This window comes from Pan troglodytes, chromosome 9 (assembly GCF_028858775.2).
Source record: "Pan troglodytes isolate AG18354 chromosome 9, NHGRI_mPanTro3-v2.0_pri, whole genome shotgun sequence".
NCBI classification, from domain to species: domain Eukaryota; kingdom Metazoa; phylum Chordata; class Mammalia; order Primates; family Hominidae; genus Pan; species Pan troglodytes.
Window position 1 is genome coordinate 83,580,479 of NC_072407.2, and position 14,433 is coordinate 83,594,911.

A 14,433-nucleotide genomic window follows, 5' to 3' on the forward strand; every position below is an offset into this window, starting at 1 on the left:
ACAACACTTTAAAAGCTTAAAAAATGTATGTTCTCAGGAGGAATGTAAAATTTTAAAACTTTTTTAAGGCAAAATGTGTTAGAACAGTAAAAATTATGATTTTGATTTCATTCAGGTCTATGAACAAAAATTTCAAAGGTACGCCTAATATAGAATCCAAAATCATGTATGAATGATGCAATAATCCCCTAAACTACTCATATGCTTACTTGGCACACATTAATTAAGCAGCTGCGATGAAAAGTCATAATATAAAAACACATTGTCCAACATGGTAGCCACTAGCTACAGATGGCTATTTAAATTTAAATTAATTCAAGTAAAGTAAGTGTAAAATTCCATTCCTCAGTTGCACTACCCACATTTAAAGTGCTCAGTGACCATATGCGCTAGTGGCAACATTCTTAGATAATGAAGATAGAGCATTTCTGTCATTGACAAGCATTCTATTAGACAGGAGGTTAAGGATCCAGAAGTCCTGTGTTCACATCCTGGATTTTCCATTTACTACTAGTCATTCTATCTTTCTGTAACTTAAGTACCTTGTTTGCAAATAGGGAGTAATGAGGAAGCCGTTTCTCAAAACGTAATTATGAGGATTTAATGAGGTAACACCTGCGAAGGGCAATTGTAAATTGAGAAATTTTATGCATATGATGTCTTGTACTATGCTGAATGAATGCAGTGATGAATTAGATATGGACCCTATTCTAAAGGAGAATATGCAGTACATAAGAGAGGTAACTGTTACACAAAATAGAATATGATGAATACATAATTAATATGGGATTACAAAAAAAGATGTTGAGAGACTTTCTTCATTGCTTGAGTATAAAGTCCAAACTCCTCACAAGATTAACAAGCATTTCCTGGATCCGGTTTTCTGATCACTTGGGTGTTTTTTGTTTGTTTATTGGGTTTATTTGTTTGGTCTCTTACTAGTTGTTACTTTTCTATATTCTACTTAGATTTGGAGATTTGGTTTGTTAATTACATTCTTCAAATAGGCCAAATCTCACTTTCTTCTGGACTGAGTCACAGTCCAGGATGTTTCTCCATTCTGACTCCTGACTCCTTCCATCCCTTTGCCTGGCTGAATCAGCCATAAAGTCTGATCTAAGACTACATTTTTTTTTTTTTTTTTGGAGAACACTGTCCTAGTTCTCCATCATCATGTTTATCATATTTGGATGAAATGTCCTATAAACTGAAATCACCTATCTCCCTACTGACTGCAAACTCAGGGTGATTAGAAATCATTATTTACTTCATTGTTGTTAAATGCCCAACACCTCCACTGTTGCTAACTCATAGTAGGTGTCCAATATGTTGACAAAATGAAAGATAAAGAAGAGAGAAAATGCTTTTAGTTGGCTGAGATTGTGTATGCAGGTAAATTACCAAGGAAATAATATTTGAATGGCCTTCCCATGTGATTTTTTTTCCTTTCCCCAACCAGCAATGTTGTGTGCAATGCAAACATTCATGCTAGATCTTTCCTTCATGTCTAGTTTAGAAATTAGCCTATATTTTGGTTATCAAACTGAATACTTGGCATATTTTATCTACATTTAAAAATTTAATTTATTGTAAGATACCTAGGCAAAGTCAGTAGAAAAGATTATAAGAATATCCTCATCATTTCCTCTGTGCCTGGGAACATTCCAGTCCCATTACCTGGATTATTTCATGTAACACTTTTAACAACACTGACAGTTAAGTATTATCTTCATTTGATAGACATCCATATGTAAGTTAAGAGAGGGTAATTGGCTGGTCAAATGTCACATAACTAGTAAATGGTGAAGCCGGAAGTTGAACCAGGTCTGTCTGAATTTAGAAACTCCGTATTCCACTGGAAGATTTAGGTGAATATGAGATAATAACCTCAACTCTCAACTACAAGTAAAATTTATATAAAAGTTGGGAGCCACATTTCCCCTTGGAGGTGGGGGGAAAGGGTTTCTAATTTATTTAGGTAATTAGTTCACCTATTTGTTACTTCTGTTATCAAAATAACAGTTTTAAATTATACCTTATTTAAGCTAATTCCATTAATAATCTCTTTGTGGATAGACATCAGATTAATTCATACAGTTTGCTTCAGTTTCTCAGATTCTATCTACCCCAGATCTTTTAGTTGACAATTTATTGTACAGAACAAAAACATTATTTTCTAGATAAAGGAAAGTAAGTTTGTATCAATAAAGACTGTTTACTATTCTTTTTTGTTTATGTATGAGCATATATAAGTAAGAAAACTGAGATAAATGCATTCGATTAAAATATTTGGAGAAGGATTATTTTTCTCTGAAAACTTTGTAATTTAAAAATTACCAATATTTAAATTGATCCATTTAGTTTATGTTAAACTGACACATTATTTATATTAACTGAGCACATAATGTTGATTTTTATCTCCAAAAGATATTTGTATACATTCATAAGGAAGTGAACTATATTTCATTTTCAAAGTATCATTAACTCATTAGAACAAGTGATTTAGAAGAATCTTTGTTAAGCCTAAGGGATATAATGATATATCATTTTCTCACAGGTGAGGGTGAATGCTGATCATCCCACAGACACATTAGCAAAGGGACAAATTATCATGTACTCAATATTTTTAAAGGATAACTTTTGAAATCTTTGATAGGCGGTTGTCCCATTGGATTTTAACCCTGCAGTTTTGGCCCTCATGTATGCCAACCCTTAGTTTAGCTTGCAAAATGTATCCTGTCAACTTGCTGGGTGGAAAAAGTAGTTGTATTGCTAATATTTTCAATGGTATCTGTCCTGTTGAAGCCTTTCACTTTTCTTGTCCTATGTCTAAATTCCAGGTCTTTAATATTGTCTTTAAAAGGCCCACAAGTTAAAAATGTATGTGAGAAAAGTATCTGCAGTTCACTGCTGTTCACTGTGTCCTTAAAGAATCCACTGTGGCCACCTTTATATATCAAACTGGTCATCTCCCAGGAGAATGAAAGGAGTAAGACAGATGGAGAACTGATGACATCAGACCAATATAAAGCTCCAATCAACCACGCACCAATTTTTCAATCATTTATCTAAAGCTTTTTATGTGCTAAGCACTTCTTAGCTACTGAAGGTAAAGAGAGGAAGAGAACACAGTCCCTGTGGTAAAGAGACACTCATATATGTAATTATAAAATACAATAAATGTGATTCTAGCAATACATCAGATAATATTTATCAGTTGATTAACACAGTGTATGGCATTTGAAATGCCTTCAATAAATATTAGGACATCATTATATATACTATTAATATTATAAAATATTTATATTAAATGTTCATCTATATTGTATAATCATATGTCATATATATGCTGTATGGCATATATGTGCTATTACTATTAAAAGCAGATTTAAGTTCTGCAAAACGAATAGTATTTTCTACCTTGCATGAGAAAGAAGAATCACCAAAATGCTTACAAAATGTTTAAGAAATTTGGTGGATTTTAAGAAATGAATTATATTAATATGAAAATCAGTAGAATCTTGAACTAGACAAATAAGCACGAGTTTGTTCACACCTAGGAAAGAGGAGCTTGTGGCCAAAGTCCTGAACTTTACAGGGTCTATCCCCATCCTTCCTCAGGTCATAACACTCCCCATACAGAGCTCACACTCAACCTGCAAGAACATGCTCCAGATATGAACACCAGAGTTTCTTGCACAGTCTTTTATCTGCCTCCAGAAAATGCACAGGCCTCTTTTCCACCTCTGCTCTAGAAGTGCAGACTGTACCACAATTGTCATAACTGTACTACTGCTTGGTGACCAAGGGGTGGCTGCTTGCAGGGCATGTAACTGGACCTTGGACATATGACCTGGGTTGTTTAGATGTGTGAGCTGTAACACTTGAACAAGGGGTTAGAGTTTGGGGTTATTTGTCCCTGTGCTGTCATATTATGAAATAAAATTCTGATAGAAAAAGATAATTATAAATTTGGACTGGACCTTCAAAACCATGCTCAAGGTATATATGTTAGAGGGGGAAGATAGAACCTGTTTAACAGTTTGATATATCTCATGGTGTTTAACTGTGTAGACATATGGTAAGTGGACTGCTGTTTTGTTGCTTCCCTAGACCCTGAAAAGGTAAGGAGTAGACTTGCGACTTAGCCAAAAAGTAAAGTGGGATAGATCATGGCATAATGGTTTATGTGATAAGAAAGCAGAAATGCATAGTGAGGAGGAAAAGGTGAGTAGTAAAATGCCATTACAATCAGACCATAAATTACTGGATGGTGCTAAGGAGTATAGGCTTCCTATATGGTGGTGTGGTAATGTCTTCCAAGGATGTTCACTTCCAAATCCTTGGAACCTGTAAATATTTTACTCTATATGGCAAAAGGGAATTTTTAGATGTGATTAGATTTACAAGGCTTGAGATGCGGAGAGTGTCCTGGATTATTTGGAGAGAACTAATCTAACTATATGAGACGTGAAAAAACTAAAAACCTTTCCCAGCTGTGTTCAGAGAGACAGAGATATGTGGACAGAACAAGCCTGAAAGAGATTCACTTTTGGTGGCTTTGAAGATGACGGAAGGGGCCATGAGTTAAGAAATGCCAGTTGCCTCTAGGAACTAGAAAGGATGAGAAAACAAAATCCTTCTTTAGAGCCTCCAAAAAAGCAACACAGCCCTGCTGATAACCTCGGTTTTAGCCCAATGAGACCCATGCCAGACTTCTTACCTCTGGAGCTGTAAGATAATTGATTTTTGTTATTTTAAGCCTCTATGTTTTTGGTAATTTGTTATAGCTGCAATAGAAAACCAAAACAGAGAGCATTGCTGAAAATGTTTCCAGAAAATCCTACTTGAGTTTAAAAAGTAATAAATTCCTGTTGTAACCGTTAAAAATGTTTTTGTCACAAATAGAAGAACACCTGACAATTAGTGACTTTAATAAGTGGTCTACTTCTTCTGGCCTAAGAAGTAGTTCAGTGGGAGGAACTCTGGTCTAGACAGCTATGCAAGGATGTGGGGTCCTCTACCTTTCTGCTCTCCTATCACAACAATTCAGGTTGCATGCTCATAGTCACAAGATGACTATTCTAAGTGTTTTGTCTGTGTTCCAGATAAGAAGAAAGTATAAGGGAGCATGCTAGGATGAAAGCACACGGTGGGATCCTCCTTTCCAAAGCTTTTTTTTCTTTCCCAAAAGCTCTACCCATCAACTATGCTTAAATCTTCTTGGCCAAGACAAGCTTACCTGGCCACTTACTAAAAAGAAGTCTATTATTTTATATGGAAACATTACCAGATTTCCAATAATAAGAAAGAAAAATAAGAAGTTTGGGGAAGACAAGACAAGTGCCTGAATTTCATGGCTTCTCACAGCCTCTAAGTTAGTGTCTATTGTGACTCTCTAAGGGAAGGTATTAAGTACAGCATTTCCCAAACTTACCTGAATGTGGAAAAATGAGTTTATTTTCATAAGGAAGAAAGTCTTACCAGACTAATGTATAGCACAGCTTGTAAAACGCTGTTAGGCAAGAGGATCCAACAAAAGATTCTGAGCAGGAGAATAGCTTGATCCTATATCATTCTAATAGTAGAGTGGCCATGAGTGATAGGCAAACAACTCTTTCTGTAGCTTATGCTCCTGCTGCATGCAAGGCATAGATTAAGCCCCAAGTACATCAGGGGGACTAAATATTCTCTAGCATTATGTTGGAACAGCTAAATGTTTTTAAATTTTCAGAATGTTCTGTCTCAAAACATGTACATTTTTTTCAAATCCAATTTATTAATTAAATAAACAATTCAATTTCCAAGAGTCTAAAGAAACTAATTTACTTTTGTCTGAGTTATTTAGATACATTAGAAAGCCTTAAAGAGGATAATAACCTAATCATATTTTTTGTTTTAAAGTGGAAAATACTGCAGACATCACTGAATCTTTAATAGCAATGAGGAAAGAACTCACACGCAAAGGTTAGAAATTCTGTCTATTACACAGCTGTCCAGTGGCAATCTTACAGTTAGAGCCCAGTTCTCTCAATACTCAGGTTGCTGGTTATACATTGTTCCAAAGCAACACCAGGAAGTAAGATTTTACCTGGTATAATTATATTTCAAGGATAATATTACTCTGGAGAAAGGACACCCTATCCAACACATGGTGCTAGAAAAACTAGATAGCCATATGCAGAAGAATCAAACTGGACCCATATACTTCACCATATACAAAAATTTAACTCAGTATGGATTAAAGACTTAAATGTAAGACCTGAAACTATAAAAATCCTAGAAGAAACCCTAGGAAACACTCTTCTGGACATTGGCCTAGGGAAAGAATTTATGACTAAGACATCAAAAGCAAATGCAACAAAAACAAAAATAGACACATAAAACAATTAAATCAAAAAGTTCTGCACAGCGAAAAAATCATAACAGAATAAACAGACAACCTATAAAATGGGAGAAAATATATGCAAAATATGCATCCAACAAAGGGTTAATATCCAGAATCTACAAGAAACTCAAATAGAGAGAAAAAAAACACAAATAACCCTATTAAAAAGTAGGCAAAGGACATGAACAGACATTTCTCAAAAGAAGACATGCAAGTAGCCAACAAACATGTGAAAAAATGTTCAATATCACTAATCAGACAAACACAAATCCAAACCACAGTGAGATACCATCTCACTCCAGTCAGAATGGCTATTATTAAAAGGTAAAAAAATAACAGATGTTGGCGAGGATGCAGAGAAAATGGAATGCTTATATACTGTTACTGGGAATGTAAATTAGTCCAACCCCTATGGAAAACAGTATGTAGATTTCTCAAAGACCTAAAATAGAACTATTATTCAACCCTGCAATCCCACTATTAGGTATCTATGCAAAGGAAAGTAAATTATATAAAGAAGACACCTGCACTGATACGTTTATCACATCATTATTCATAATAGCAAAATCATAAAATCAACCTAAGAGTTCATCAACAGATAACTGGATAAAGGAAACGTGGCACGTCTATATACACACACCCAGACATATATATATATACACATACACACATACATAACTTCACATACACATGCATGACTTCACGTTATTATTGGATCAACATTTGTCACTCTCTGCCTCCTCTGCCAATTAAAATTCCACGTTACATCCAACCACCACTTTGACTTTGAAGACGCCACCTGATATTAGCACTTCGTAGATGTAGTATGACTATTTTTATACATCTCTGTCTACTGATGAGGGTCCTACTCTTTTAGTATAAACAGTACCATTGACTTCCAATCAATTAGTTTCAATTATATCCAAAAGAGAGTAATTAACCTGACACTAGCCCTAGTAACTGACCCCCTACTGGCCCTATTACTAATAATAGTTACATTTTGGCTCCCACAACTTAATACTTATATAGAAAAATCAAGCACCTATGAATGTGGATTTGACTCAATAACCTCTGCCCTCCTCCTCTTCATCATAAAATTATTCCTAGTAGCCATGATATTTCTCCTCTTTGACTTAGAAATCACTCTGCTACTACCCTTGCCATGAGCCCTTCAAACAAACAACCTGACACAATAATCAGCACAGCCCTTATTGCTAGTTCCTGTTTTAATCCTAGGCTTGACTTATGAATGAACCCTAAAAGGGTCAGATTGAATTGAATTGGTAGTTTAAGTCAAAATAAATAAATGATTTTGACTCATTAGATTATTATAGACCATATTTACCAAGTGCCTTCTATTTACATCAATATTATATTAGCATAAACCTTGTCACTGCTGGGAATATTAGTCTATTGATGCCACCTAATATAACCCCTATTATGCCTAGAAGGCATAATACTATCATAAATTTATAAATAAATGTATAAATAAATATTATTTATCATAAATACTTATAACTTTAAACTTACATTTCACTCTAGCATCTATAATACCCATCATTCTCCTAGTATTTGCTGCCTGTGAAGCCATAGTGGGCCTTGCCTTACTAGTTTCAATCTCCAATACATATGCTCTAGATTACATACAAAATCTAAATTTACTTCAATGTTAAAAATCATGATTCCAACAAGTATACTGTTACCAATGACATCATTCTCTAAAGATTCTATAATCTGAATCAACATGACTACCCACAACCTACTCATCAGTCTTATTACCCTACTATTTTTTATGCAATTCAACAATAACTCATCAGACTTCTCATTAATCTTCTCTTCTGACCCAGTGACCTCGCCCCTTCTAATCTTAACAACCTGACTACTACCTCTTATAATCCTAGCAAGCCAATATCACCTGTTCATTGAATTACCCCCACGAAAAAAGCTCTATATTTCTATATTGATTTCCATGCAGATTTTTAAAATTATAGCATTCACAGCCACAGAACTAATTATATTTTATATCCTCTTTGAAGCTAAACTAATTCCTACCCTAATTATCATCAGCTGCTGAGGTAACCGACCAGAAAGCCTCAATGCCAGCTCCTATTTCTTATTTTGTACACTAGTAGTGTCCCTTCCTCTACTTATTACACTTGTTTATACTCAAAATACCTCAGGTTCACTAAATATGCTGGTAATGATTCTTATCACCCAAGAGCTATTGGTCTCCTAATCCAATAACCTTATATGATTAGCATGTATTATTGCTTTTATCATAAAAACACCTCTATATGGACTTCACTTATGACTCCCCAAAGCCCAGATAGAAGCTCCTATTGCCGGCTCAGTAGTACTTGCAGCAGTACTCCTAAAACTAGGAGGCTGCAGTATAATATAGCTTACCCTTATCCTCAGCCCCCTAACAGAACATATAGCCTACCCCTTCTTCATACTATTCCTATGAGGGATAGTTATAACAAGCTCTACTTGTCTGCGACAAGCCAATCTAAAATCACTTATTGCTTATTCCTGCGTTAATCACATAGCACTTGTTATCATGGCTGTCCTCATTCAAACCCCTTGAAGCTTTACAGGTGCAGTCACCCTTATAATTGCTCACAGACTCACTTCATCCTTACTGCTCTGCCTAGCAAATTCAAACTACAAACGAGTCCATAGCCGAATCATATTACTTACCCGAGTCCTTCAAACACTGCTTCCACTAATGGCCTCTTGATGACTCCTAGCAAATCTCACTAACCTTGCCTTACCATTAATCTAGTAGGAGAAATCTTTGTGACTATGGCTTCATTCTCCTGATCAAACATCACTTTTATGCTTATAGGACTTAATATACTAATTACAGCCCTTTACTTCCTATGTATGCTAATCACAACACAATAAGGGACACTTGCATATTATATTAACTATATTAAACCTTCCTTTACACAAGACAATACATTAATACTTATACATCTTGGACCTATCTTCCTATTATCCTTAAGGTCTAAAATTATTACGGAGTTTGCATGCTGTAGGTATTGTTTAACCAAAACATTAAATTGTGAACCTAATAATAGAATCCTGCAGCTTCTTATCTACCAAGAAATTATGCAAGAACTGCTAACTCACGCCCCCATGCCTAACAACATGGCTTTCTCAACTTTTAAAGAATTAGAGGTATCCATTGGTCTCAGGAAGCAAAAAGATTGGTGTAACTTCAAATAAAAGTAACAAACGTGTATTTTTCCACTTCCATAATAGCCCTGATCCCCTTAATCTTACCGATTATTACTATCTTAACCAACCTCTACAAAAAAGGTTCGTACCCAAATTATGTGAAAATTATCTATCGCATGCACATTCATCATTAGCCTCATCCCTACAACAATGTTTACATGTACAGGCCAATAAGTCATCTCAAACTGACACTGAATGACAATCCAAACTCTTAAACTCTCACTAAGCTTCAAACTACACTACTTCTCCAAAATGTTTATCCCAGTAGCCAGTATTTGTTACCTGATCTATTGTAGAATTCTGAATATGATACATAAACTCAGACCCTAACATTAATCAATTTTTCAAATACTTACTTTCCTCATCACAATACAAATTCTGGTAACTGGCAACAACCTCTTTCAACTCTTTATCAGATGAGAAGGTGTAGGAATTATGTCTTGCTTACTAATTGGCTGATGATACGGCCGAGCAGATGCTAATACAGCAGCCCTCCAAGCAATTCTGTACAACCGCATCGGTGACATTGACTTTATTTTAGCGATAGCGTGATTCCTCTTATCCTCCAACACATGAGAGCTTCAACAAGCATATATTCTAAGCCTTACCCCCCACACCCTTCCATTAATTAGTCTTCTCTTAGCAGCAGCAGGAAAGTCAGCTCAGTTCAGCCTCCATCCCTGATTTCCATCAGCCATAGAAGGCCCAGCCCCAGTCTCAGCCCTACTCCACTCCAGCACTATAGTTGTAGCAGGAGTTTTCCTGTTCATCTGCTTCTACCCTTTATAGAAAATAATCTATCAATTCAAACGTTTACATTATGTCTAGGGGCTGTTACCACCTCATTTACAGCAATCTGTGCTCTAACACAAAATGATATAAAAAAAAAATCATAGCATTCTCCACCTCAAGCCAGCTGGGCCTCATAATAGTCACAATTGGCAAGAATCGGCCACACCTAGCATTCCTTCACATCTGTATCCAAGCCTTTTTTAAAGCTATATAATTTATATGTTCAGGGTCCATCATCCATAATCTCAATGATGAACAAGATACTTGAAAAATAGGAAGGCTATTCAAGACTTTACCCTGCACTTCCTCCTCATTATTGGCAGCCTTGCACTTACAGGTATGCCTTTCCTTACAGGCTTTTAATCTAAAGACCTTATTATTGAAACCACAAACACATCATATACCAATGCCTGATCCCCTTCTATTACTCTTGTTGCCACCTCCTTAACAGCTGTCTATAGGGCCCGTATTATTTTTCTTCGCTCTAATAGGACAACCCCACTTCACAACTCTGATTATTATTAATGAAAACAATCCCTTCCTGATTAACTCAAGTGCCTAACAATCGGCAGTATCTTCTCCAGATTCCTCATCGCCAACAGTATTATTCCTGCTTCATCCCCCAAAACAACTATACCGCTCCACCTAAAGCTTACAGCCCTAGATGTGACCACCTTAGGCCTCTTACTAGCCATAGAGCTTAATCTCATAACTAATAACCTTAAACTAAAGTACCCATTACAGACATTCAACTTCTCCAATATACTAGGTTTCTATTTAGCCACAATACACCATAGAACCCCTTACTCAAGCCCATTCACAAGCCAAAATCTGGCTTCACTTCTACTAGACCTAATTCGACTAGAAAAGTCTACACCAAAGACCATTTCACAAACTCAAGTCTCAGCCTCCATTACCACTATATCTACTCAAAAAGGCCTAATTAAACTCTACTTTCTTTTTTATTCCATCCTTTCTAACCCTACTCTTAATTATCTAATCTATTACCCCGAGTAATTTCAATTGCAAGATAAATACTAACAAATAATGATCAACCAGCAACTACCGCTAATCAAAACCCAGAACTGTACAAGGCAGCCACACCCACAGAATCCTCACACAACAACCCTGCCCCCTCACCCTCAAAAATTATTCAACTGTCTACGCTATTTAAATCAATCGCGACCACCACCCCATTGTACTCAACTATTCACCCAACCAACACCACTCTATTAATAATCCTAATTAGTAAAGCCTCTCAAATGTCAATACTTGACCGCCATGGTTCAAGGTACTCCTCAATAGCCATCACCGCGGTATAACCAAAGACAACCATCATACCACCCAAATAAATTAAAAAGACCATTAACCCCACAAAAGCCCCACCAAAATTCAACACAATACCACAACACAGCACCACTAATAATTAGCCCTAAACCCCCATAAATAGGAGAAGGTTTCTAAGAAAAATCTACAAATCCCATAATCAAAAGAACACTTAATAAAAATAAAGCATATGCCATTATTCCCACATGGACTATAACCACGACTAATGACATGAAAAATTATCATTGTACTTCAACTATAAGAACACTAATAACCAACACCCGCAAAACACACCCACTAATAAAATATATTAACTACTCATTCATTGATCTTCCCATACTATCTAATATTTCTACATGATGAAACTTTGGCTCACTTCTTGGTGGCTGCCTTATTCTCCAGATCATCACAAGGTTATTTTTAGCCATTCACTATACATCAGACACCTCAACTGCCTTCTCTTCAGTTGCTCACATCAGCCGAGATGTAAACTATGGCTGAACAGTCCACTATTTTCATGCTAACAGTGCTTCAATATTTTTCATGTGCTTCTTCTTACACGTTGTCTGAGGCTTATACTACGAGTCAATTATATAACTAGAAACCGTAAATATTGACATTAGCATCCTCCTCACAACTATAGTAACAGCATTCATAGCCTATGTGCTCCGGTGAGGCCAAATATCATTCTGAGGTGCTACAGTAATTATAAACCTACCCTCAGCCATCCCATATATTGGAACTGACCTCATACAATGAATCTGAGGCGGATTCTCAGTTGACAAAGGCACCCTCACATGACTTTTCTCCTTCCATTTCATCTTACCCTTCATCATTACTGCTCTAGCAACTGTTCACTTTTTATTCTCATATGAAACAGGGTCTAACAACAGTTCAGGGGTTTCATCAGACTCTGACAAAATCACTTTCCACCCCTACAATACAACCACAGATATTCTAGGTTTAATAGTTCTCCTCCTCCTTCTAATAACTCTAGTACTATCTTTGCCTGAACTCCTGAGTGACCCAGATAATTATACTTTGGCCAACCCTCTCAATATCCAACCCCACATGAAGCCAGGGTGATACTATTTGTTTGCATATGCAATCTTACATTTTATATATATATAGCTTATAATATAAAATATTATATAATAATATATAGCTTTGCCATTGTTGCTATATATATATATATAAATATATAATATATCCTGAAATACTACTCAGCCACAAAAAAGAATAAAATCATGTCTTTTTTAGCAACATAGATGAAACTGGAGGCCATTATCCTAAGTGAAATAACTCAGAAACAGAAAGTCTAATACTGCATGTTGTCACTTGTAAGTGGGAGTTAAACAATGTATACACATAAACATACAGAGTGGAATAATAGACACTGAAGACTACAAAAGGTTGGGGGTGGAAGGGGGTAAGGGATGAGAAATTACCTATTGGGTACAATGTACACTATTCAGGTGATGGGCACACTAAAAGCCCAAACATCACCACTATGCAATATATCCGTGTAACAAAAATGCACTTCTACCCCTTAAATCCATAAAGATAAAAATAAAATTTAAACTGTACAGTATAGTAAATACATAAACCAATAGCATCATCATTTATTATCACTGTCATAGTCAAGTATTATGTACTATACATATTTGGATGTGCTATATTTTCCTATGAATGGCAGTGCAGTAGGTCTGTTTATATACCGGCATCACTACAAACACATGAAAAAAATAGCATTAGAATACAGAGAAGACATATTTTTAGGCTGTTTTTTTTTTTTTCCTTCTGTAAAATAAAACTACCTCCTCCTACCTGTTTCTGCTTCCAAGAAGCTTAAGTGAACATGATTTCCAAACTGTCTTTATGATGACAATAGGGTTCTACTTTATTTCAAACATTTTTCTGGTTGGAATTAACTAGAATATTACCTCCTTTCAGCAATTCAGTTAACAAGTGTGGACATAGTTGTAAATTCAGTAACATATTTTAATATACCATGCTACATTCATCCCCTGTTTATTTATTAAGCACTTTTAAAAGACAGAGAGCCCTGTGCTGGGCACTGAAGATACCGTGCATGTGACACATGATTCTTCTCTTCAGAGAAATTTTACTTTGCGTAGAGAGACAAAAGCAATTCAGAAACTGGCAAGTAAACCTGCAGGCAATGCCACTTTTAGGAAAAGGAATGAGATTTAAGTAGAGGGCAAATCATAAGAAAAACTCTGTTTACTATAGATTTGGAAAGCATTTGAAGGCTGACTAGGCCTCAGAGCTACATCACTGGAACTCAAGGAGATCCACAGAGTATGAGCTTGGATTCCAAAACTATGGAGAAAATGAGACCTTTCCCACGGAAACATTCATTTGTCCCTCCCATGTATTCTTATAACACCCTCAGCATGTCTCTAACTTTGCCATTGTTTCAATATCCTGTAATACTCTGTTTCTCTGCATGTGTACCCAAAAGTATTTTGAGCCTCTATAGGTAAATAACCAATAACTTTCAATTATTGTCTTCTCAGTGCCAAACACAGTGCTACACATATGATAAGTACTGGATTAATGTATATTAGATGAGTTTTTTATGTATAAAAAATTTCAGGAGAAGAGATGGTTTCTTCCCATTATTTTTATTTCTACAAATAGAATACCTGTAGAAATTCAAA

General features: G+C 35.7%; 1 protein-coding gene and 1 pseudogene across 3 annotated transcripts in view; one reads left to right on the forward strand and one right to left on the reverse strand.

The window, feature by feature from the left end:
• TENM4 (teneurin transmembrane protein 4) overlaps positions 1-14,433 on the reverse strand; it is a 3,006,191-nt gene that overhangs the window by 2,902,518 nt on the left and 89,240 nt on the right. The gene's annotated exons all lie outside the window — the stretch shown is intronic.
• On the forward strand, positions 4,207-11,423 carry LOC112204790 (NADH-ubiquinone oxidoreductase chain 5-like; annotated as a pseudogene).